This window comes from Schistocerca serialis, chromosome 4 (genome assembly GCF_023864345.2).
Source record: "Schistocerca serialis cubense isolate TAMUIC-IGC-003099 chromosome 4, iqSchSeri2.2, whole genome shotgun sequence".
Lineage (NCBI taxonomy): Eukaryota > Metazoa > Arthropoda > Insecta > Orthoptera > Acrididae > Schistocerca > Schistocerca serialis.
Window position 1 is genome coordinate 151079177 of NC_064641.1, and position 22377 is coordinate 151101553.

Here is a 22377-nt window from a genome sequence, read left to right on the forward strand (position 1 = left end):
GTACATGACAAAAACATCCTTGTGGAATGTCAAACTTGCCAAGGGGGGGAGAGGTGTGGCGTCTGATTTTGTTGCATTGGCAGGAAATGCACCTGCGTGCCCAGGTTTGACAGTCCTGCTTAACATTTTTCCAAACAAAATGCTCGATAACAAGGCATGTGGTGGTGCAGGTGCCAGGGTGGGTGAGGTTATGCAAGGCGTCGAAAGCTTGTTGGCGCAACATGGGAGGGAGCAACAGCTGCAGTGCCGGTAAAAGAGTCGCACCACACTTCATCCGAAATGCCGGGGAACTTGGCTTTGGTGAACACAAGCGATGTCTGAGGATCCGTGAGGAGAGCTTGAGATTCCTCGTCAGAGGCCTGGAGAGCAGCTAGGTTGGATAAATCGATGATGCGTGAGACAGTATTGATCCATGAACAGAAATCAGCAGGGATGTTTTCCGTGCCTTTGAGGTAGCGTACGTCCATAGTAAATTGAGAGACCAGGTTAGAAGTGGTGGAAATGCCCAGGGGGTGGATCCTCGATAGGGTTGCAGAAAGCATCTGCCAGTAGTTTGTGGTCAGTAAGGATGAAGAAAGAATTGCCCTCGATGTCAGGTTGAAAGTGTTTGACAGTTTCATAGACCACCAGAAGTTCTCTATCATAAGGGGAATATGTCTTCTGTGCTGTAGACAGTTTTTTAGAGAAGAAATGAAGGGGTGAAACCGTGTCGCCTTTGTGTTGCTGTAATACTGACCTGACCGTGAGGTCTCTGGCATCCGTAGTGATGAACATTTTGGCAGACGGATTGGGGTGGGCGAGTACGACGGCATGAGCTAATGCTGTCTTTAGAGCCGAAGGCCTCTAGCGTAGGTTCAGTCCAACAGACTGGCGTAAGGCCCAAAGTCTGTTTGCCGGACAGCGAGTCCATCAGTGGGGCCTGCACAGCAGTGGCAGAAGGTAGATGTCTACGGTAGTAATTTATAGTACCCAGGAAACATCGGAGTTCTTTGTACGTAGCTAGGGGTGGCAATGACGTGATAGCCTGCAGGCGGGATTTGGGAGGCTGTATTCCGTCTGTGGAGGTGGTGTAACCCAAAAATGTCACAGAAGACTGATGGAAATGGAATTTATCTTTGCTGACCTCGACACCATTGGAGTTTAAGGCCTGGTGGACCTGGGATAAATGATCTTGGTGGTCCTCAGTCGACTTGCTGAAAATGAGGGTGTCATCCAGGCATGCAAAGCAGAACTAGAACTGTCATAAGATTGAGTCAATGAAACATTGCCACATTTGTGCCGCATTCCTTAAGCTGAATGGCATGAAGTTGTATTGGAACAAACCGAGCTGTGCGATGATAGCAGTCTTTGGAATGTCTTCCAGCGCTACAGGAATCTGGTGACAGGCACGTTTACAGTCAATCACACTGAAGATTGTGGTGCTCGATAACATATGGGTGAAATCGTTTATGTTTGGCACTGGGTAATTGTCCATGATGGTATGAGCATTTAAGCATCTGTAATCACCACACATTCGAAAAGAACCATTGTGTTTGGTGACAAGGTAAATCGGTGAAGACCAATTGCTGTCCGATGGCTGCAGAATGCCTGCCTCCAGAAGTTTGTTAATTTGCTGCCAGGCCGCGCGCACAATTTAATGGGGTTGAGGCATCTAATCTTGAGCCTAATAGGAGGGCCGGCAGTGGTAATTATCTTGTGTGTCGTTCCGTCGGTGGCGGAAGAGACAGAACAGCACAAGAGGCTGAGTAACACCCTGACGTCAAGTTTTGGGATGAGTGGGGTTCGATTAGGCGTAGCCATTAGCGCAAGTGGGAAAAGGCAGCATGAAAGTCACATGCCTATTACATGAGCGTGGCATGCACTTGTTTGGAGAGGTCGGCTGTGAGTGCAGCATGGAGCAGATCGGGGCGTGCAGCGACTGTCTGTTGTTAGCTTTGCCTTGAGTAACCGGAGTGGGCAAGAGAGGCATTGGCATCATACGGGGAGCAGCGATGGCCACTGAATCACGTGGCTGGCGCGCAAGAGAGGGGGAATGTTTACCAGCATGTGGGGCGGCTGCCTGCATGGTGGGTGTGTTCACATCGTGCGCGCGACTGTCATTAGAAGCACTGTTTGAAACATACGGCACTGCACGTAGCGGGCGTGTAGCGGGTGCTTCGGCGTATCTTGGAAGTCCTGCTGTCTCATAGTTGGATAGGCTATCCTGTAACCCGGCACTACACTACTGGCGTGGGCATGTTACTAGTAAACATGTCCCGAACAACGGCCAGTTGCAATGTCCCTGATGAGTAACGTAAGCACGACACATCAGGCACGGTCGGTACCATGGGAACAAACGGATGAGTGGCGCCCTCCGTCTTAACTGCAACACTTCACTGTACACCACTCCCGCCATACTATCCCTCCCCCTCCCTGCCCCAGCCGCCTCCTTACCTCCACCCAGTTGCCACTCCCATCATGCACTGGTGCTCCTGCTCACAGTGTGGTTTCAGCTCTCTGAGACTGCAGACGCGTGTGCGAGTTGCGTTTGCATGTGTGTGTGTGTGTGTGTGTGTGTGTGTGTGTGTGTGTGTGTGTCTACTGCTGACAAAGGCCTTAATGGCTGAAAGCTATAATTGTGTTAATCTCTTTGTCCACCAGTTTGATGGAAATTAACATACATACCAATACTTAAATGGAGAATTAAAGTTTATTTTCAAGGAAACCAACCATAAACCTTCAATATAGGAGTGGTCCACTCATAAACATTACAGATTAACCTTCCTAGCAATAACAAGAAACAATTTACAAAGTCATTTTAAAGAAAATAATCACATAATAATCAAACAAAAACAAATAAGTCAAGGTATACCTTTACTGGGACCTCTTAGGGACTAATAGACACTGTAATTTGGATATGCACCAAATGGCAGAAGGCCAGTTAAAATGTACATGTGTAACCCAAAGGCCTGCTCAACATGGAGCAAGCGAGTGTGCAAATACAAGCACACACACACACACACTACCTGCATGTACATACCTTTAGGCTTAGCGCAGCTTTATTTACAGGTCAAATCCAATAACTCACCCCAGGAAGGGCCATGAGGTCTACAACAAACAGAAGTCATGATCAGTAGTTTAAAATACTCAATGATAACAAGTAATGATATCAAGTACCAGATTAACATTGCAAAATATTAGCTTGGCACTTACAGAAACCTCGGATTGGCACACACAGCCCCAAAGGGGTTGCTGAAAGGCATAAAGGACAGATAACGAAAAATCAGCTCTTTTTATTAATGAACCAGGGCAGCGATCGCAAGCACATCTTCAGTTGTCGCTAGTTTGGAAGCACCTAAGCATAATATTTTTGAATTTATTCAAGAAAGGAATTATGAATGAAGTTCAGCATTTTGGTTTAGAGATAACACGTTCCATAATTTGAAGAGAAAAATGTATTAATTACCAATGATATTTTTGCTCTTCTGTATATATTTCCAGGCACTAAATGTTTACCACCTGAAAAATTATCACACAGCATAAGAAATTACATAACATTTCTAATGAAAATGACATACCATGTACAGAACATTGTCTTTATGTCCCCAACTATTGTGTGAATCATCAAGTTCGTTATCAAGAGATGTGTGAAAGCAGTTTTTGACTGCATCTAGTCTCTACTCAATTGATTTTAAAGGAGTAAGGGAAATTTGACTAAAGTTATCAATAATTATTTCCTTGATTACAAATCACTTTACTTCACTTTCAGCTATTTTTATTTTTGCAATTCTAATAAAAATTAATTGTAATAAATGGCAGCTATCGCAAGCACATCTAAATTGAATCATCTACAATGAACCTCTTTGAATTTATCGGAATAACAATACTATTGTTAATTAAAATAAACAGGTGTTTGTGATAATTAATAAAGAGAATCATCCATGGTTCATAGCCAAAGATGTTGCTGGAATTCTGGAATTTATTAATCCTCAAAAAGCAGTTCATGATCATGTTAGAGAAAACCATCGTAAAATTTGTGGAAAACTAGGGGTGAACAACTCATTCATCCCTTCAAACATGTCGCCAGATACTGTTTTTACCAATGAACCAAGTCTCTATTATCTAATTATGAAGTCCAAAATGAAAGAAACTGAAAAATTTCAAGATTGGGTTCTGATGAAGTTCTTCCTTCCAACAGAAAATATGGTCAATATAAACCAGTATCATCAACCGAAGATTTAAAGGAGCAAATTGAAGATTTACAAATAGATAAAGAAATGGCTGTGTGTTTTCTGAGGAAAAGAAGAGAAGACATTCAAAACTTAAGACAACAAATTAGAGAAATACGACCACATGTAGTCCCACCAACTGAAGAAATTAATTTGAGACATATGTCTGTTCTTTTAAAGTTGTTTAATGTTGAGTGTGAATATGATTACTATGTTATTAGAATGCAAAGAAGAAATTTACAAAGGCAGTTATATAGAATTATAGATAGGCATCCAAACTGTGAAGAATTGTTAAGGCTTGAGTACAATCCGAACTCGATAAATCTGTATCAACAAATGAAATAAAATTTTAGGATTGTCTGTCATCTCAACTATCTCTACATCTACATCTACATCTACATTTATACTCCGCAAGTCACCCAACGGTGTGTGGCGGAGGGCACCTTATGTGCCATGGTCATTACCTCCCTTTTCTGTTCCAGTCGCGTATGGTTCGCGGGAAGAACGACTGTCTGGAAGCCTCGAATCTCTCTAATTTTACATTCGTGATCTCCTCGGGAGGTATAAGTAGGGGGAAGCAATACATTCGATACCTCATCCAGAAATGCAACCTCTCGAAACCTGGCGAGCAAGCTACACCGCGATGCAGAGCGCCTCTCATGCAGAATCTGCCACTTGAGTTTGCTAAACATCTCCGTAACGCTATCACGGTTACCAACTAACCCTGTGACGAAACGCAATCTGGTATGGATCCCACACTGATGAGCAATACTGAAGTATAGGTCGAACGAGTGTTTTGTAAGCCACCTCCTTTGTTGATGGACTACATTTTCTAAGGACTCTCCCAATGAATCTCAACCTGGCACCCGCCTTACCAACAATTAATTTTATATGATCATTCCGCTTCAAATCGTTCCCCACGCATACTCCCAGATATTTTACAGAAGTAACTGCTACCAGTGTTTGTTCTGCTATCATATAATCATACAAGAAAGGATCCTTCATTCTATGTATTTGCAATACATTACATTTGTCTATGTTAAGGGTCAGTTGCCACTCCCTGCACCAAGTGCCTATCCGCTGCAGATCTTCCTGCATTTCGCTACAATTTTCTAATGCTGCAATTTCTCTGTATACTACAGTATAATCCGCGAAAAGCCGCATGGAACTTCCGACACTATCTACTAGATCATTTATATATATTGTGAAAAGCAATTGTCCCCTGTGGCACGCCAGAGGTTACTTTAACGTCTGTAGACGTCTCTCCATTGATAACAACATGCTGTGTTCTGTTTGCTAAAAACTCTTCAATCCAGCCACACAGCTGGTCTGATATTCTGTAGGCTCTTACTTTGTTTATCAGGCGACAGTGCGGAACTGTATCGAACGCCTTCCGGAAGTCAAGAAAAATAGCATCTACCTGGGAGCCTGTATCTAATATTTTCTGGGTCTCATGAACAAATAAAGCGAGTTGGGTCTCACACGATCGCTGTTTCCAGAATACATGTTGATTCCTACAGAGTAGATTCTGGGTTTCCAAAAACGACATGATACTCGAGCAAAAAACATGTTCTAAAATTCTACAACAGATCGACGTCAGAGATATAGGTCTATAGTTTTGCGCATCTGCTCGACGACCCTTCTTGAAGACTGGGACCACCTGTGCTCTTTTCCAATCATTTGGAACCTTCCGTTCCTCTAGAGACTTACGGTACACGGCTGTTAGAAGGGGGGCAAGTCCTTTCGCGTACTCTGTGTAGAATCGAATTGGTATCCCGTCAGGTCCAATGGACTTTCCTCTGTTGAGTGATTCCAGTTGCTTTTCTATTCCTTGGACACTTATTTCGATAGTAGCCATTTTTTTCGTTTGTGTGAACATTTAGAGAAGCAACTGCAGTGCTGTCTTCCTCCGTGAAACAGCTTTGGAAAAAGGTGTTTAGTATTTCAGCTTTACGCGTGTCGTCCTCTGTTTCAATGCCATCATCATCCCGGAGTGTATGGATGTGCTGTTTCGAGCCACTCACTGATTTAACGTAACACCAGAACTTCCTAGGATTTTCTGTCAAGTAGGTACATAGAGTTTTACTTTCGAATTCACTGAACGCTTCACGCATAGCTCTCCTTACGCTAACTTTGACATCATTTAGCTTCTGTTTGTCTGAGGGGTTTTGGCGGCGTTTACACTTGGAGTGACACTCTCTTTGCTTTTGCAGTAGTTTCCTAACTTTGTTGTTGAACCACGGTGGGTTTTTCCCGTCCCTCACAGTTTTACTCAGCACGTGCCTGTCTAAAACGCATTTACGATTGCCTAGAACTTTTTCCATAAACACTCAACATTGTCAGTGTCGGAACAGAAATTTTCGTTTTGATCTGTTAGGTAGTCTGAAATCTGTGTTCTATTACTCTTGCTAAACAGATAAACTATACACAGTAAGAATTGATTAACAATATAAAGAATCTTGGCGTAGTTGCCAGTCTGAGACAGAATTAATGTAAGACATTGTCTTTACTTACCCAACTGTTGTGTAAATCATCAAATCCCAACCATTTAACATACAATTTATCTCCCTTCTTGCTCACAACTTTTTCAGCTAGGTATACATCTGAATATTTTGTTTTTCTGTAGCTCTTGCTCATAAAAATTCCCTTCAATATCTTTCAATTTACATGTGATTAGATTAGAATGAATAACAGATTCAATTTTAAAAACTTCTGTAGCCCAGTTAGCAGTGTATTTTTTTCAAAAAGTCCTTTAAGTTTGATAATTCTCACTTTATCTTCTTTCTTACATTTGGGTTTATATTAGGCACAATAACGCTTATCTCATAGTTCTTTTCATTAACCTCTATTGACTTCATTTTTATAGTTACCTTTATTGGCTTCATTTTTATAGTTGAATGTTACGTGTTATTGCATTCATCAAATAATTTTGAAAGTAAGTCAACCCATGCCTTCAAGACTAAATTTCTTCCACATCTTTTCTTTAAGTGACCTGTTAAATCTTTCAACAATAGATTCTTTTAAATCTGTAAATGTTGTATTTCTTCACCAGTTCTTGAAAATCTTTATTATAGAATTCTTTACCATTATCTGTCTGTAAATTTTTTTGGTTGTCTCGACTTGATATTTTTTCAAAAGCTTCAACAACACTCTTACCAGTTTTATCTTCAGTTGGGGTAGCCCAAGCAAATTTAGAAAATACATCAATAACAGTCAAAAAGTATTAATATCCTTTATTTATTTTTGAAATTGCTTTCAAATTACTTGAATCCATCTCTACTAGATCAGCTTGCCAGAAATTTATAATGAGAGAAATTACGTTTCTTCTTAAAAAAAATTTCATATTGGTTTATGTAATTCATTAATGATTTCTTCATGAATATTAGGAAGTAGCGATATGCTACTCGCTTCACCTACAATTTTTTTAACAAACTTACTCTTTTTAGTTTTACATATTGTGCAAAGACCTTCAATCCTCAGTTGTCCATTTTTAGTGGTGAATCTGGGAGGATTATGATTCTCCATTAATTTTTACACTTCAAACAATAGATGTGATTATGATATTCCATTTATCTAGATTAAAAACTTAATAATGTAATTTATTATAGTTCCATTCTGTCATCATCATTATATTCCAAAAGTAATTCACCAAACATGATTAACTCACCTGAAAGAGGTACAGTTTTAACAGATTCATTGAGAGATATAAATATTTTATCTTTCTTTTTCATTTCAAGTGATTGGTTATTGAATTGTGTTGCATATAAAATTTGCAGTTTATCAACATAGAATCTTTTTATCTCTATTTTAAAATCAGTAGGTGACAGGTCATGACTTACATTGACTCTAAATAAAATAATTCTCTTGAGTTTTGCATCATACCCAAATGTGTATTTCAGTGCTTCTGTACCAGTACTGATATCAAATTTCAGTTTATGTTTGTCACACATTCTTTTCTGAAGATCACTTATTTGACTCAGATATGGTATTAAATCTGCCTTTGAAAAATAATCTGTAAGAGATTTTTCTACTTCCTTTTTGTAGAGAAATTTTTTATAGTGTTACAGTTATCTTGATGAATCTGATTAATTTTTTCATTAAGCTGTGCACCAGTGATGTAATTATTGAACTCTGTTAGAGTACTTGTATAGTCAGGTTTTGCAACATACTCTTTTTCCTAAGTATTGTTTGGTGACTGCATTATAACCATTTACCAGATCTTTTATATCTACCAATCTTCTACCTTTAAAATCAGTATATCCTTTAGCTACTTTAACTATGGTGCAAATTTCTTTATGAAACTGTTTGGTTAAACTTTCTATTTTTGGATCAGTTACACTTTTAATTTTTTTCTTATTCTCCATTTTTATTTTTCCATTGCTCTCCTTATTAGTCTTATTTCCAAAAAGTCTACTTATTAAACTCCAAATATCATTAAATTCATAATGCACTATTATTTTTGCTCAATACATGTTATTCCCTGTTGATCAGGCTTCACCCATAGTTCATTGAATACTCAATTCAAAGAACTGTGGATAATGCCTGACCATCAGGGAGTTACATGCATTGAGCAAAAATAATAGGTCATTGAGAATGGTTAGCTTCTAGCCGAAATCTATATTTGCAATAAAATTTAAAAAGGATGACTGATCACTGCAATCTATAATTTACAAGTGAATATTTTATGTTGATCGTTGTATGCTTTTGTAGAACATTTATGTTTAATGTTTACATTTATGTTTAACATTTACGTTTATGTGTAATGGTTAGATTTATGTTTAACATTAAAGTTGTTATGAAATGTTGCATTTTATTTCTGAACTTACCTTCATTTGGTTTTCTAGTCATACCTATTGTAAAAAAATCCAAACTCATCATTCCAACATTTACTAAGCATTTCTTTAAGATCATCAAACTTAAAATTTCTATCATCTTGTCGAAAAATATTTAAAAAATTGAGATTATCTCTTCGTAATTGTTTCGGTATTTTTGTGTAAATTTGAGCTAAATAAAAACAGTCTATGCCTTTATGTCTTCCTCTAGTAAAATATTCTGTAACTATATCTTGATTTTCAAGAATGAAGTCATCAAATACCACTACAGAATTTTCTTGGCATTCATCTAATGGAATAATTTCATCATTATTTTCAATAAAAGTAGCAATCTTCTCTTTATGATTATCTTCAGTTTTTTCGCACCTCTTTATAAAGTCTTGAAATTTTTGTAGATTTAAACTTTTACAATAGACATAAAAATGATTAATTTTATTTCAAGTACCATCCTGGAGCTAGAATATAATTGTTAATCATTAATATAGCTTTTCCACAACCACTTATTCCTGCACATCAAATAGAGTTAGGCAAGTATTTGCCATGTTTATTTTTTGATTTCTTCTCTGGAATTTTTATTTGTGGTTCCCAATCTGTGATTCATTGAAGTAAATTTTTATGAATATAAATGACTTTCCTATTTAAATTGTGTCGTAAGTCATCCATTCTCAAAAAAAGATTGACTGTACCTATTTGAGACAGCTGTAGTATGTTGCACTAGTTGGTTTCTATTCAACTGTTTTAACTCCAAATATTACATCAGAAAATAATAAACTATATTGTCACAGAGAAACAATAGAAATTCCAACTGGTCAGTATAGTTTGAAGAACTTGGAATAGGTCATTCATTCGAAATAGCTTTGTATTCACATTAAAGCAGATGAAATTTTAAACAAAGTTGCTATTGAGAGTGATGTTAAATTGTATATCGATATAAAAGACAGTAATGGAGGTGTGCTTGGTTTTAGTAACCAAATTATTGAGGCTAATGAAAAGACCATTGCTAATTATGTTCATAAAATTATTCCATTTGAATTAATAAATATAAATTTTAATTTGGCTTATGGGTTGTTTGTAAAGCATACTGATCATTTTCATCGAGAAACTAATATTATTGCATCATTCAAATCTAATGCTGAATTTGATGGACCAATAATTCATGAACCACATTATCCTGTAAATATCCCAATTTTTGATCCTACTCAAAATTTATAAATAGCTGTAACTGATGAAAATGATAATCTGATTGACTTCAATGATGCTTACATAAGTTGTTTTAGAAATGTCTTAATGAACTTTTTCCTTAATAAATCAGCGATAGCTAAAGCATGTTTTGTCTGCATCATGAACAAAATCGGGAGTTATTAGTTTTACTCATTTCCTGTGAATGAGATGACTAAAAATAATATAAATATGCCCAACAAGGATACTGAAATCAACGTAAATATTAGTGATGGATGTCTTCATCCTAATCATGCTCAATTATAAATGAATTTCAGTATTATTGGAAGTAATGGCTCAGATTTTCCAATTTATGATGGAAATCAAATAAACAATTAATCGATAATTATGTGGCAAAGCTTTTTGATTTTATAACCATAAAGAAGGGATATAATGTTATGTCTGAAATAGGGCATCCTTTTATTTCCTCATCAGTTTTACTGCATTTGACATCATCTCTTGCTGATAAAGTAGGTATGGAAGGACATATTCTTAATAATGGAAAAATTAAAAATGTTCAAAAGTGTATGAAATCTTATGGGACTTAACTGCTAAGGTCATCAGTCCCTAAGCTTACACACTACTTGATCTAAATTATCCTAAGGACAAACACAAACACCAATGCCCAAGGGAGGACTCGAACCTCCACTGGGACCGGCCGCACACTCCATGACTTCAGCGCCTTAGACTGCTCGGCTAATCCCACGTGGCGGAAAAATAAACAGCAGCATCCATTTGGAATGCTTGGTTGATTTTTTAAAGATTATAAGGAAATTATGTGGGAAGGAGATTAAACAGTAAGATTTACAAGGTCATCAAAATTTTTTTTTGAATATAGAAGTGTTAACTTCATGCATATATACATTTTTGAAACATTTTAAAAAGGACAGAGAAAGTAAGAAGTGAAAATTTTGAATAGCTCAGCCTAGGCAGTCTTTGAGTGCGTCATGTTAAAATCGATTAATATTTGACTGAGCAATTAGCAAAAAATCTATACTGTCGCTGTAGCAAACTCAATGTTATGTAAGGTCCTGCTCCAAGCTAAAACTGAGTCAGACTGGCCACGACAAGAAACTGCAATGGCTGGCGGCGTGCGACCTGCGACTTGTTATCTGATGGCCGCACCTTCTCGCATAGTGACTAGCTCTTACTCTTCAGTGTGAATGTCACACTCGCTCATCGTGGCACTCAGCCAACTTTCGCTGTGGCAGAAACGCGCAACCTCCTTAGACATTCTATTAGCCTAGTACAACAACTCACTTCTAAGCTACTAAAATTGGGGTTCCAAAAGTTTCGAGAGTGTATGATAGACGGCATTCGTGTGAGTTCCATTACAATTAACAGGGGAACATGTTCGGTTTAAAACGCAAATAGTTCTTTTTTAAAGTTAATTTTTACTATTATACTCACATTTGTGTTTTTCACATGGATTCTCTATTTACAAAATAGTAAAGTGAAAAATATTACCTATTTCCACGAAAATTTGTTCATAAAAGTAGAGCTCTTAGAATGTTCTTTGAAACTTGAATACCGACTAGATTGCCAGCGCTCTTGCTTTGCCCGGCAGGGGCAAAACCTGAATTGCTATAGAATTGGTTCAGCTGGCCGGTACTATTGTAATTTGCTATCATCGTCCACTGCTGCAGCCCATGAAGAAGAAGATGCCAAAATCGGCCATCAGCAGCTCCTCCATCCATTCCAGTGGTAGATGACAAGACGCTGCCAGAAGAAGATAATGGATGGGCGACGAGAAGCAGTCAGTCACTGAACAACAGTGACGTTCAGCAAGAAACACAGAGGGTGAAAAATTGAATTAAAGAGAGTTACATCAAGAAAAACTAACCCCCCCCCCCCCAGGTTTCCTTGCAGTGGAGCCAAAGGTTTTGCACTTTTTGACAATAACTATATTTTTGAAAACTGTTCCTTTTCAAAATCTTGTGGCTGCTACTCAATAATTTTCTTTAACCAAATCATTTTATTTATTTTCTTACGTTCACCTTTTATAAAAAAAATTATTAACTTTATTTTCTTATGTGCACCTATCATTTTTTATGTGCACATTTAAAAAAACCTTAAAATGCGTTGTTCTTACATGCACCTTTGTAAAAAGTATATTCTTTTGAAAGAAATTGGGTGAGTTACACCTGAACTATTTGGAAATTTATTAGAATGATTTAGTAAGTTTTGGCTAATTGGCGAGGTTTTTGGCGAAATCAAGAACTCCAAGAAGAGCCAAAACATACCAAAACATTCCACTAGTCTCCTTGTAGATTAATGCACTTTGTCCAACGATGTTCCAGTGCCTTGATCCCATCTTGGAAATGAGTTTCCTCCAGGCCTGCAAAATAGTTGTCAACTGTGGCTATCAGTTCTTCATTTGAAGTGAATCTTCGTCCAGCAAGAAAAAATTTTCAGTTTTGGGAATAGATGGAAGTCTGATGGAGCCATGTCAGGTGAATAAGGCGAGTGTGGCAACAATTCATACCTTAGTTTGTGTAACTTTGCCATGGTAATGCACATGTTTTTGACCCAGCGTTAAGAGTCGTGGCACCCATCTTGCAGATCACTTTCTCATTTCTAATACTTCAGATTAAATGCGATATACCCTTTCAGATGACATCTTGCAAGCTTGAGCAATTTCACACACTTTCAATCGGTGGTCCTCTATGACCATTATGTGCACTTTCGCATTTATTTCTGGAGTAGTGACACATATTGGCCGACCACTATGCGGATCATCATCTAAGCTCTCCCAACCAAATTTATATTCATTTGTCCACTTCATAACAGCTGAATATGAAGGAGCAGAGTCCCCCAGTGTATTCTGGAAGTCGGCATGAATGTCCTTTGCTCTCATATCTTTCTTTAGAAAGTACTTAATCACTGCTCGAATGTCGATTTTTTTCCATCTTCACAGATCACTACGAAGGAACAACAACAGAGCCAAATCATTGCCACAGCTCTCTTCCAAAAGCACTGATGTGGTACGTGTTTACAGGCAACAGTCCAATGAATATCATGTGAACAACTCGTTGCGCTAACGCTGACCTCTTGTGGTGATTCCGAGAACTTTTCAAACCAACTTCGTCGTTTTGGGCTATTTAAGATGACGACATGCTCTGCCCACTCTGACTTAGAAACGTAGTGCAGCGTAAGCCTATAGAGCTATATCCATCCTTTTTTTATCTCCATGGGTAAAAGGTTTTCCTGTCTTAAGCTACACACAATTTGCAAAAACCGAAAATAACTGATTTTTAAGAGCTGCTGTGGAAGATGGCCATGCAGTCAAACATGTCCATTTGCTAAACTCAGAGAGGCTGTGGGTCTGTGGCCGTCCAAACAAATATACTATTAGCTGCCAATGTAGCGAAAGAGGCAGTTCACAACAGAATCGATAAACACATTATTCAGTTGCCCAGGGAGTTAGTTCACGACGAATGCTACATCAAGGTGTTTTACATGAAAGTAGAACCAATCTGACAATTAGACTATTGAGTAGTCAAAAGTAAATTAACTCTGTAACTGACAAACAATGGAATGAAAAACTATTCTAAGAGTAAGCACGCAAGCGTCATAGAATACAGCGCCTCTGGCGGCTGCAAAGAAGCGGTGTCACACAATATTATGTACCAAAACCACACAGCTTGCACTGCACTGTAATATCACTTCTGTCTGCTACATCCACACCCACCAGGAAAGCAGAGCTGCGTCCAAAAACATGTTAGGGAAATGGACTCGTTGACTGGATTGTGTTGTGCAGCCTGAGGGTTTCTTTGCATCGACAGATGGTGGAGCCAGTGGTTACGAAGCAATTGAAACTGGGTCGGGATTGTGCTATGTTCTTCTTGTCGGAATTTCTTCTTGAAAGAAGTATGCAGGTTTCACCTCGTTCAGTGTGACAGTAGTGGTTTTGCCATTAACGATAATGTCAAGTGTGTGGTCTCCTCATCATACCACTTCATGTGGTCCTGAGTAAGGTGGTTGTAACGGAGGTTTGACGCCATCAGAGCATAGGATTATGTTTGTGCGCTTGTGAATGTCTTGGTGTACATATGTAAGACCAGTGTCATGTGTGGACACTTTCCATAGCTGGAAGCAGGAGATGTGTTCTTTCAATTGAAAAATAAAACCACCATACATGAAGTTGGGTAGCTGCAAACATCACAGATCCACTAACTCCCCTGGTAGGCATAACGGTTTGCCATACACAACTCTGGCAACTGAAGCATCCAAATCTGGCTTGTAAGCGTTTCTCAGACCGAGCAAAACCATTGGCAGGACTGTGTTCCAACTTGCACCATGGCACATCAGTGTTGCTTTCAGTGACTGGTGCCATTGCTGGTGGGTTGATAGCTCGTCGTTCTATGATGCATAGTGCCGAAAAGTTTAGTCAGCTGTGCAAACAGGCGTGACTCTGACTGGCGTCCAAGTTCCATGCGAAGGGCAGCCAAAACATGACACCCAAGTAGGAAAAGTGTTAGAAACTAAAGTCTCTGCCAAGATGTGATCTACTGGTGCAGCTGTCAACCAGCAGGTGAAACTGTGTATCTTTTTTAATAAATAACAATGGTCATTTGAGAAGCTAAAGGCCTCAGTACACCAATATGAACATGTTCAAACCTAGAGGTTGTATTTCGAAAGCTGCCCGTTTGTGTATGCACAAGTCTGTTGACTTTGCTGGATTGGCATTTAATATGTGTCTGTGCCCAGTCTCGGCAGTCTTTCTGGACTCTTGGATAAAACAAAACGAATGGATATTAGTCATGTTGTGATACAAATTCCCAGATGGCACAGGTTATAGATATTATAGAAAGTACACGTCCTTAATTCCCTCAGTGGGTAAGGGTGAGCTTTGCCGCTGGACGCATTGCAGTACAACGTAGAGTCAGTGCTGGGAAACTCTACTCTCTGAAGTTTGAACAATGATTAAGAGACTTCAAACACGTCGTGCAGCTCGTGGTCTGATTGTTGTGCTACTGGGAATTCTGTGGACTCCATCAAATGAGTGATGAAGCCAAAGCAGGAGAGGCAGTTGGCCACTTTATTGTCTATTTCGGAACTGTGGTATGTCTGTGCTGAACTGAGAAATGTAGATGAACTGGTTGTGCTGCTGAGGTGAACAATTCCTGTTATTTTGTCAGAAGGCATATGCGAGTGGGTTTCAGTTGATAAAAACAGTAAATTCTCTGATCTTCAGTTGAGATCGAAAATATTTAATGGGTTCATAGATTGCTAAAAGGTCTCTTCCATAGGCACTCCATTTCTGTTGAAATGGAGACAGTTTGTGCAAGAAGAATGCTAGCAGCTGCCATGCTCTGTCACAAAGTTGTTGCAATGTGGCGATGTGCTAATGGTGTGTTCGGTTCTGGGTGTGAGAGCAATACCGCGTATGCTATATTCTCCTTGAGTTCCTCAAAAGTCGAAATCATTTCATCTGTCCATGAAACTAGTGAGTTTCTCTTGGTCTTTGGGCCAGTGAGTGCCACTGTTAAAGGCATTTGCAAATCAGCTACGAGTGGTACATGTTGGTGGTAAGAATTAACGATACTGAGAAAACAGTACAATTCCTTGAATATCTTTGGCCAGTTCATCTTCAGGATGACTTTAACTATGTCTGACAATGGTAACGAACCCGATAACGTGACCACATAGCCCAAAAAATCAACTTGAGCGTGGTTGAAGACACACTTGGTGGGATTTAGAATGACACTGTACCATCCAGTCTTCTGAACGCTTCAGTAAGATGCTGATGATGTTGCTCTGGAGAGGTGGAAAAGACCAGAATGTCATCAAGATAAGCAAAGCAAAAAATTAGCCCTTGCAGCACGGAGTTGATGAGCCTTTGCCACATTTTCATCACGTTTCGTAGGCCAAATGTCATGAAACAGCTATAATAAGAGCCAAAAGGAGTTCTAATGGCTCTCTTTCATATCTCTGCTTCTGTCACCAGAATCTGCATCTATGCCTTTCCACAGTCTGGAACACTGAATACAGTTACGTCATATAATGCCTAATTATAGTCCCGAAGTAATGGTGCGAGGTAAGGATCGGGGACAGTTCTAGCATTACGCATAGTAATCACGACAAGGGCGCCATGTGTCATTCTTTTTTGCTACCAAGTGCAGTAGAGATAATTGGGGGTTACTCGATGGTTGTATCATACCTTCATGAATCCTCCCCTGGGGATCCAGGAGTTGGAATAGGCCTCAGATATTCCTTCCTGTCGTACGAGGCGACTGAAAGGAGTTTCACACGTTTCTGCCCTTATGTGATGCTCACCTGTAGGGTTTGACCCCCATTCTTCAAAGTTTTCCCGAAGAGCGAGCCAACTGTGGAAGGGCACCTTACAAGGTGCATCATGTTCATCGTGCATTGAGATCTTTAGCCTACTTTCTCGTCGTCGCATTGCAGTCCTGCCCATTCTTCATCTCTTGGGTGAGAACACCTTCCTGGGTGCGTTTTCCACGATGCATTATGCAGTGTCGATTTCTGTGTCGGCGATGGTCGTGCACCTGATATCCAGCACAGTAGCCCATCCGTTGTGGTGGGGCCGCCATGTACCCTGTTCGTTGTAGCCCCCTGACCTCACAGGGATCGCTCTGCTAATGCCTGCGCCGTTAACTCCCCATGTATGCCAAGGGGTAAATGCCCATTCCTCTAGGGCATCGGGACTCCTGGCAATGGCCATTATGCCAGGTGGCCCTTGCTGCGAATGGGTGGCACCCTTGGGGAGGGCCCCTGGTCGGAGTGGGTAGCATCAGAGCAGATGACACGCGATGAAGCGTAGTCCATCATCTCTTGTTGGTGGTGAAACACCAGCAGTCTCTAAGCAATCTCAAGCTCAATTCAATGGACAAAAGGATGACCCCAAATCGTTCCCCTCCTGGCCACACCATGGGAGGAACGTCAGGCTAAGGATGCCAGCGGATCTTATTCGCCCTGATACCTTGTATGTTAGAGCTGATGGGGAATCTTCCATGAGGATGAAGTCTCAGTTTTTTGTTGAGCATTTAGAGGACAAGTTCGGTGAGGTGGAGGGCTTGTCCAAAATGAGATCTGAGTCAGTCTTGATAAGAACAGAATCCTCTGCCCCGTCATGGGAGCTACTTGCTTGTGACAACCTGGGCGATATTTGTGTAACCATCAAGCCCCGTAAGAGCTTAAATATGGTCCAGGGTATCATATTTCACAGAGTCCTTCTTTTGCAGTTCGACGATGAGCTGCGCGCCAATTTAGAGTGGCGAGGTGTACATTTCGACTGGTGTGTCCACCGGGGTCCGAAGGATAATTAGGTTGCCACCAGTGCCTTCATCTTGGCCTTTGAGTATGATACATTGCCTGAGAAGATCAAGGTGATGGTCTACCGGTGTGATGTAAAGCCGTATACCCTTCTCCCGATGCGGTGTCTTAAGTGCTGGAAGTTTGGCCATATGTCTTGCCGCTGTACTTCCAGCATCACATGCCGAGACTGCAGACGCCCATCACATTCCAATACTCCATGTGCCCCGCCTCCCAACTGCGGAGAGCACCATTCACTTTGTTCACCTGACTGCAGGATTCTCCAGAAAGAAAGGAAAATCATGGAGTACAAGACCCTGGACAGACTGACCTACACTGAGGCAAAGAGAAAATTTGAACGCCTGTATCTTGTGCATATGACATAGTCTTACGCCGCTGCTACAACAGTTCTGGCACCATCGGCTCCGTCAACCTGGCTCACCTTTCAGACCCAGAAGACTACACCCACCTCCTTGATGGTGGGAGGTATTTCCATCCCTATTGCTCCTGCACCACCTACTTCGGGAGTAACACCCTGCCAGCCATTGGGAACGTCCGTCCCCACTTCTTAGCTGGAGAAGCGTAAGTCTCCTTTGGCTTCTCTCGCTAGGAAGGGGTCCCTTGGGTCACTCCTGTCCCAAGGTTTCTTCTAGTGGGAAAGAAGAGAACTTCCAGTGACTGATGACCCGAAAAGCAGTTGGTCATAGGGTTTCACGCTCATCCTCAGACACAGAGACTGAGCCAGTGAAGTTTTCCCAGCCAGGGAAACCCAAGGAGCAGAGAGAGAAATCCAAAACGAAATCCGCTAAGACCAAGGAAACTGCAGTGGCACCCACACGACCGCTACCTACAAGCTTTGCAGCTGAGGACGGGGTGGAGATTTCGGCGTCCGCTGAGGACCTAGATCTCGCCAGACCCTCAGACACAATGGATAGAGACTGCTCAGGCAATAAATCGGTGGCAGCATGTGACTCTGAGGCGTAAACTGCCTCATTGAATATTCCATGCCTTCCCAGTCTCACGATGTCATCCTCCAGTGGAACTGTGGTGGTTTTTTCCACCACCTGGCTGAGCTATGGCAACTGTTAAGTTTTACACCTACTATCTGCATTGCCCTCCAGGAAACCTGGTTCCCAGCAATGCGGACGCCTGCCCTCTCCGGCTATAAGAGATATTACAGGAACCGTAGCGATTATAATAGAGAGTCAGGTGGAGTTTGCGTTTATGTCCTAAACTCGGTCTGTAGTGAACATGTGCCCTTTCAAACACCTCTTGAAGCTGTGGCTGTCGAATAAGGACGACAAAGAAAATAACAGTCTGCAATGTATGTCTTCCTCCAGATGGTGCAGTACCCCTGAATGTGTTAGCTGCACTGATTGATCAGCTCCCTAAACCGTTCCTACTTCTGGGAGATTTTAATGCCCATAACCCCTTGTGGGGTGGTACCATGCTTACTGGCCGAGGTAGAGATGCCGAAATTTTACTGTCGCAATTCGACCTCTGCCTCTTAAATACTGGGGCCGCCACACATTTTAGTGTAGCTCATGTAGTTACTCGGCCACTGATCTATCAATTTGCAACCCAGAACTTCTCCCATCTATCCACTGGAGAGCACATGACGACCTGTGTGGTAGTGTCCACTTCCCCATCTTCCTGTCACTGCCCCAGCGTCAGGCACATGGACACGTGTCCAGATGGGCTTTGAACAAGGTGGACTGGGGAACTTTCATCTCTGCTGTCACCCCTGAATCTCCCCCACCTGGTAACATCGATGTGATGGTTGAGCAGGTGACCAGCACAATTGTTTCTGCGGCAGAAAACGCGATCCCTCGCTGTTTAGGGTGCCCGAGGCGTAGGCAGACCCTTGGTGGTCGCCAGAAGTCGCTGAAGCAATTACGGAGCGTCGGCGAGCTCTACAGTGGCATAAGCAGCACCCTTCCCTGGAGCACCTCATAACCTTTAAACGGCTCCATGCCCGTGTTTGCTACCTTATCAAACAATGGTAGAAGAAGTGTTGGGAGAGATACGTCTCCACCATTGGGTGCCACACGTCATCTTCCCAAGTCTGGGCAAAGATCAAACGTCTTTTCCGGTACCAGGCCCCAAAAGCTGTCTCCGGTGTAACCATAAATGGCGAGTTATGTACCGACACAAACACGATTGCCGAGCTCTTTGCTGAGTACTTTGCTCAAGCCTCTGTGTCGGAGAATTACCCACCAGCCTTTCGCACACTCAGACGGCGGCTGGAAGGGAATGCCCTCTCATTCACTACACGCTGCAGTGAATCCTATAAGGCCCCATTTACAAAGTGGGAGCTCCTCAGTGCCCTTGCACATTGCTCCGACACAGCTTCTGGGCCTGATCGCATCCACAGCCAGTATTTCACTGGGTATTTCCCGACATGGCGAATATGCGGCTTGTCGATGACGTCACTGGTTTAACAGCTTCAGGTTCTCGCCGTGATGTGGCAGTGCACATGGCTGAATTGATGCAAGATACCAGCAGCGAGTTCGCCGACTTATTGAAGAGATTCCCAGCACTGACATGACGTCTGGGAGCACTGATGGAGAACCCCCATGACATGGTGCATCACATACAGGCTACACAAGGCCCACCAGTGTCCTAATGACCTTGGCGCTTGGCACCAGATCGACTTACCATAGCAAAAGTGGAATGTCATAGCATGATTCATGAAGGTCGGTTGGTTGGTTGGTTGGTTTAAAGGCAGGAGAAGGGAACAAACTACGAGGTCATCGATCTCTTGTTCCTAATAAAAACAATGCCACAAGTGTGAGAATAAAATGGACGAAACATATAATACAAAACGGCAAGAAAGGAAAAGCCACAAGAACGAAGGGAAGGCAACGAACACTAAAAGGAACAAATGAGGACAAGATAACAGAGAGACGCTGGAAACAGAAGAGAGTAAAACATGAAAGCAGATTACAGTGGCTGGCCAACCACGTGAATAAAAAGGGAAAGCCAGCCACTGTGCAACACATTAAAACCTCCACCCTAAAAGCACTAGGGTGGAGGACACGGAGGGACAAAGAACATGCGCTAAAACCTACATAGAAGCATAAAACCCACTCTCACGGATAAAACGTAAAACTGAAGCTGCATTGTCGCCCACCACCGAAGGCAGGGTGTTGGAAAAGGTAAAAGTCTGTCGCAGAGCGGCTAAAAGTGGGCAGTCCAGCAAGAGGTGGATGACTGTCATTTGGGAGCCAAAGCGAAATACGTTAGCCACATATGGCCAATGCAGAGCCGGCAGAGGACAACTGATTCCCTGCGAGAGGCCTGCATGGAAGACTTCCACACGTTCATAGTCTCTTTAATGACATGCAGATTGTTGTGCGTACTGTTATGCCATTCCGTCTCCCAAAACCGGAAAACCCTGCGGTGTAAGACAGAACGCAGGTCAGCTTCGGAGATGCCTATCTCCAGAAGCGGTTTCTGCGTCACCTGTTTGGCCAGCTTGTCGGCAAGTTCGTTGCCGGGATTCCGACGTGTCCTGGGGTCCACACAAACACCAAGGAACGGCGGGACTGTTTTAGGCCATAGATGGCCTCCTGAATGGACGCTACCAGAGGATGGCGAGGGTAGCACTGGTCGATAGCTTGTAGGTTACTCAATGAGTCAGTACACAAGAGAAATGACTCGCCAGGGCATGAGTGGATGTACTGAAGAGCACGAGATATGGCCGCCAGCTCTGCAGTGAAAACACTGCAGCCAACTGGCAAGGAGTGCTGCTCAATGTGTCCTCCATGAACATATGTGACATATGTGACCATCAGCCATTGAGCCGTCGGTGTAAACCACTTCAGAGCCCCGGAACACTTCAAGAATCGAGAGGAAGTTACAGCGGAGAGCGGCGGGGTTAACAGAGTCCTTAGGGCCATGCAAAAGGTCCAGACGAAGCTGCGGCCGAGGCGTACACCATGGAACGGACCGCAAGTAGAGGTGGTAAAGGGAAGGACTTCAGTTCTGAGAGAAGGGATCGCACGTGAACCGCAATCGTTAGCCGCGATCTGGGCCGCCTATGCGGGCGATGGACTGGCGCGGGCGGGAAAAGGAGACGGTAATTCTGAGGCTCAGGCGAACTATGAATGTGTACTGCATAACTGGCGAGCAGTTGCGCACGTCTGAACTGCAATGAGGGACCCCAGCCTCTACCACTATGCTGGTCATCGGACTCGTCCTAAAAGCTCCTGTCGCTAATCAAACCCCACAGTGGTGCACAGGGTCCAGTAAATGCAATGCTGAAGGCGCTGCCGAACCATAAACCACATTCCCATAGTCAATTCGGGATTGGACAAGGGCTCTGTAGAGCTGCAGCAGCATACAGCGATCTGCACCTCAATTGGTGTTGCTCAGGCAACGGAGGACATTGAGATGCTGCCAGCACTTCTGCTTAAGCTGACGAAGATGAGGGAGCCAAGTCAATTGAGCGTCAAAAACCAGTCCTAGGGATTGATGTCTCCACTACAGTGATTGGATCGTCATTAAGGTAAAGTACGGGTTCTGGATGAACGGTACGACGCCGACAGAAGTGCATGACACACAACTTTGCGGATGAAAACTGGAAGGCGTGGGCTAGAGCCCATGACTGAGCCTTGTGGGTGGCTCCCTGGAGGCGCCGCTCAGCAACAACAGTACTGGAGCAGCAGTACGAAATGCAGAAGTCGTCTGCATCCAGAGCAGGTGAGACGGAGGGCCTGACAGCTGCTGCTAGACCGTTAATGGCCACTAAAAATAGAGAGTCATTCAATACAGAGCCCTGCGGGACTCTGTTCTCCTGGATATGGATGAAACTATGGGAGGCACCAACTTGGACACGG